Below are 5,880 nucleotides of genomic sequence, written 5' to 3' on the forward strand. Positions count from 1 at the left end.
ACGTTGAAAACGTACGAAAATCGTCCAGTGGACAAACTTGCAAGACATTTCATTTCTTTGAAAACGAAGTCGTTTTGACTACGCAAGTTATCAAAAAGTATGTAGCTGTTTTGTAAAGTTAAAGCACAATTACGGAAAAGGACTATTTAGCATGCTACTAATCTAAATTTTTAATAAATAACGTCGCAAATGACAATTTATTTGTAAAAAACGGCGAAATCCGACATTGGACATCTTGCAAGACATTTGCCAGAAGCCGTTGCATTTTTATATGTAGTGTGAGTGCTCCAAAAATTCGATTTTGATATGGTCTATGTATGCACATATGTGAGCCGAATTTACACAAACGAAATATCATATAATCTTATATTTTAAAACCTATAAATTTTGATAACTTAACATCTTCCAAAATCTGACCAATATGAACACTATTTGTTTTTGCCAAAAAATAGCGTTGGTCGTAACAGAAACACATATCCAGTAATATTGTTATACTTTATATATGAAGCATATCATTCATTCGAATTTTCGTGGATATAACACTATTTTGAAGAACACAATCATCCCTGCTTAAGTGATTATGCGTATAGTCTGTTACGTCTGACACGCATATTTTTGACGTTTTGTCAATATATTGTCCATATTTTAGACTAAAGTAAAATATGATAAAACAATTTGTACTTTTTTTCGGAATAGTATTTACCTGTCTAGTCTTTGGATATAAGTTTTATATAACTTAACTGTTATGATTTTATAGAAAAGCTGTTTATTAGTGTGGACTGGTTGATTACACGGCGTTGGCGCAATAACGTGCGTAACGTCAAAAGTATCGCATTCATAAATTTTTGATATTAAAAAATCATCGCTATGATATAAGACAAATATCGCATTGATATTTTAAAATATAGCAGTATCGTTGACTTATAGGTGATTTTGGCGTAGCAAACAATTGAATTCATCTCAATTGCATTCCACTGAATTTGCTACATGATATTTATAGAATGTCTACATCTACAAATGATAAATCGTGCATTTATGTTTCATTTATTCAATAATTTTCTCGTTTAAATACACCTTGCTTGTTATTACATAAAATAACTCATGAAAATTATACACCAGACGTATGTCATGTTAAATGTCACCCTGTTTTAAGAAAAGAGTCATTATTTTATACCGAGTAATCTGCCTTTCTTCGTACAAATGCTAACATTCGTCTGAAATTTCCCACAATGCAACTCGTTGATATAAGACAATATCGCTCGTTGATATAAGAAAAGCTTTTATCGAATCGCTTCTTCCATAGACTGTTTATGCACAATTATGCCTCAAACACAATTTTAAAGTTTTCATATTTTTATAGGTCTGAATAAATATGTTATAATATGAATTACCATTACCATCGTCGTCAAGTTTTTAAAGATTTTAATGCATAGTAAGAATGCATTGTGCATAATTTAAAATTTATTTAGCTTTTATATGGTAAATGTATACAGCTTCATGATAAAATCTGTTCATTTCTTTCTATTGACTTGCGCGAAAGCTAATTATAAATATTTTTTTTCTAAAAAGATTATGTATTTTGTGCCCATAGAAATGTAAGACTTCTGCACTAGACTCTCAACACACAGTAAATATTAGAAACGAGGATTTCTTGACATCGATTGAAATGTAGTACTTCAGTCACTGTCCATTAACTGACATTTAAGTTAATAGGAAGTCATTTCAAAAGAAATTTCTACATGAAATGTGATACTAAAAACTAAACATAATAGAGTTCATCATATCGTTTGTCGATACTCATATCATAAATGAATGAAATACTTAATACAAACTGAAAAAAATGTTGAGTTCACGGTATATAAATTCATTTAAAGACATCCAGCAAATTCTTATATGTTTTCGAATGCAATATAAGTTTGAATTGTCATAAATGTTCCGCTTTCATTTCATAAACAAGCCCGACGTAGTAATAATTCATACTTGAACTCTGAATTGCAATTGTTGTTGTTCCTCGACAATAGATTATACTTATTGACTGGGTATGAGTGGAATAGTAACTTAATTGTCCCCGCGGTGCAACTTGCCGGGACACGTATGCCCTGATCTACGTTTTGTGTACCCAAGGTGAGGCCCGGCAGAAACGCCTCCGGGAAACAGTTGCACCTCGGGGACAATACACTTTCTAATCCACTCATACCTAGTCAATAATTATAACATTTATATATATATATATTACTGCATAATGGTGTTTGTGTATACGCCACTGAGACAGCGACTAACTGGCAGAGTGGCATTACCCCCCCCCCCCCCAAAAAAAATAAAATAAAACAAAACAACCCGAAAACCAAAACAACAACAACCAACAACTAAAGACATCACAAGATCCTAATGCGCTGCTGAACAGACGTCATTTGCTATAGATATAAGAAGATGTGGTATGAGACAACTCTTTATCCAAGTCACAATCTATGAACAGTTAATCATTATAGGTCAAAATACGACCCTTCAACACGGAGCTTTGGCGCACACCGAACAGCAAGCTTTAAAGGGCCCAAAAATGACTTGTGTAACGGGAAAACCAACGATCTAATCTATATAACGCATGACTATAAAATTGAGAATGGAAATGGGGAATGTGTCAAAGAGACAACAACCCGACCAAATAAAAAACAACAGCAGAGGGTCACCAACAGGTCTTCAATGTAGCGAGAAATTCCCGCACCCGGAGGCGTCCTTCAGCTGGCCCCTAAACAAATATATATTATGCCTTTTTATAAAAAAAAATTACCAACAATATTACTAATATAGCTTGTATTTGTATATACAGTGTCTCGTAAGTCTTTATAGGCTTGGTATTGATCCTTTTTTTATGATGTTGTTATGTATTTTAATGTAGATCAATATGTGACACTTTAATAAACTATTATTTATCTTATCTTATCTTTATCTAAATAGAAAACGAGAAACGACAAACACTTATGAACCACATCAACAAACGACAACTACCCAACATCAGATTCCTGACTTAGGTCAAGTTCATACAATTGCAGCGGATTTAAACATTTTAATATGTACCAACCTTCACACTTATATTTATGCATTCTTATCTTATATTGTTTCGGTTTGTACACAATTGTTTCCTGCATCCTGTCTTATCCAAGGTTATATATTTTATTGTCTGTTCTTAACAGGCCAGGCTATTTATTTTTAAAATTCAACGCCCTCCTGAAAATCAAATGGTCGTCAACTTATCTATACTAATATATTTCATACTAAAGAGCACTTTCAATAATCAAATAGTAACAGCAATAACTTCCTTTCCTAGATATACAAATGTAGATACTTCAGTGTTACAACAGAAACTCCACACAAAAATTTACGAAAGAAAGGGACGATTTTTCTTTCCCTGTTGTTAATTTTCCGTTTTTCGGAATCCGTTACCATAAATTACTTAAAAGCTATAATGTTCTTCAATAGAAACATAGATTGTGTTTTCAAGTTTAGCTGCACCTATAAAAACGTATTTCAAACGGAATAGAACATCCTAAATTTAACGGTGATGTTGTTAACCTAGACCGAAAATTTAGATACGATCCGGGTAAACTTGTCATTCAATGAAGTAAACTTATTCTTAAATGTTACCAATTCAGCACAGCATTTAAATCTGTGAATATTGTATTATTGGTATAACTATAATTGACTTTTTTTAGCAGTAAATTAAAACCAAACTAAATATTATTGTTATACACACATGTGTGTACAGTCATGGTACTACAAAAAAACAAAAAAAAATCACAAAAAAAAAAACTGAACTCAAAGGAAAATCAAAACGGAAGGACCGTTATCAATGGTCGATACCTATATTTTGCAAAATAGCAAAAGCATGGTTTTCTCTGATAACTGAAGACAGTCACCTTTACACTTAACCATAAGATGTTGGATGTGTACTGATTGATATCTTAGTCTTGGTGCATGCTTTTAGTTGTTTTGGGCTTGAACTAGCTATCTGTAACTGCAAGTAATCTCAGAGATGTACATAGTATATCTTGTTTTTTTTGGAAGAGAGATTGATACCCTGCCACGTCAGATCTGTGTTTTTATTTGATGTTTTCAGATTTGTATCGATCTGATGAGTTCAGCCTTATTCAACTGATTTTTATTTTTTGTTCTGTTCTTATGGTGTGCTGTTGAGCCTGTTGTACACCACTATCCTGTTTAAAGGAGGACTGAGCGTTCATAAGCATGTTAAACCCATCCCATTTTGTATGTGTCAATCCAAAGTCAGCAGCCTGTAGCTCAGTAATAGTCGTTTGTTCATGTCTGTCATTTTCGTTTTTCGTGACTTATTTTGAAAAAATTAGGCCGTCAGTTTTCTCAATTGAATTGTTTCATATTTTCCTGACATGGACTTTGAAACCGACTTAATGATATGGGGTTTTCTCATTGTTGAAAGCCGTACGTTTGTCTAATATAACTGCTTACATCCACTTCAATTGAATTTGGTGGATAGATGTCTCATTGGCAATCATACCATCCATCTCCTTATTTTCATACACATTGTGTGTCTGGTAATCTTGACTACAATGTTTTAGAAGAATTTGACATGGATTAGTATATTTTTTGTTATTACAACCTCGTAATTACAGCGAGCCCGACTATAAGAATTGGTACACAATTAACTAGATTCAATAGATTCAGATTCAATATTTTACTCTCACTACTTGCAATACATAAATATACAGTACATACAGAGTATATACACAATATAAAACAGACAATTATACACAAATATAAAATACAAGTACCATTATATTAAGAATTATGAGAGACTGTAAAACAATTTCTATATAAAACTAGTTAAATTACATACGATTATTAAAATAATTTCATTTTAAGAATATAAAAAGGTATTTCTTCTACTTAAAATATCAAAGCAGGTTTTGGCAACCATATCATAACAATTAATGTTTTTTATGGTTTTTAAATAAATAAACAAATTTTAATATCATCATCAGACAATTAAAATCTACATTATATTTCATAGCTTCACTATATAGACAAAAGCAGAAATGATCTGCATATAAAGGGCATGATAGTATTACATGTTTTTCGTCTTCTATGTTATCATTACACATAAAACACACTCTTTCGTCTACATTTTTTATTTTCATATCGCCCTATTTCAATTCTCAACGGAGCTACTCCGCAGCTAAAAGCAAAAGCACTTCTATATCTATATTAAGATACATTTTTAGATAAATATAATTCACTTCCATAACTGTCTTCAAACAATTTATAAGTCCGCAATTTTTTACCAACATCTTGTGTCAATATTCTATTTTGCCAGTTTTCTATATACTTATCAAGTAACTATGTTGAATTATAAATTCACTTCATATACACGCATGTCAAAATAGTTGAGCGTAAATAGTTACAACTTTACCAATAATCTGATTAGACCGCTCGCTGAGTTGATTTGTGTCATGTTATTATACAGTTATTGCAGTTCATTTGGGTATCAAATAAAATAACTTTCTCATTTAAGTCATCAAATTTGACTGGTTCAATTCATGAAATATAATACTTAATATAAAAATGATCATTAGTGGTGCAATGCCTTTTGTGCATATTAGTTTGTTTTTGAGTGATAATTAATAAACTAAAAAAAAAAAAGCTTCGTATGTGACACTTTAAATTACACGAAAGCAGAAAAACTTTAGGAAAGAGTTATATAAATCGTATTTTAATTTAAAGAGGTTAAGTTTTAAATTTTAAATATAAATAATTGGATTTTTACTTATGAGATCAATACCAGTTGTTGATCGGTGAAAGATTAAGAAATTACCGATACAAACATTTGCCAACTTTTACAGTTTATTC

The sequence above is a fragment of the Mytilus galloprovincialis genome, chromosome 10 (genome assembly GCF_965363235.1).
Source record: "Mytilus galloprovincialis chromosome 10, xbMytGall1.hap1.1, whole genome shotgun sequence".
NCBI classification, from domain to species: domain Eukaryota; kingdom Metazoa; phylum Mollusca; class Bivalvia; order Mytilida; family Mytilidae; genus Mytilus; species Mytilus galloprovincialis.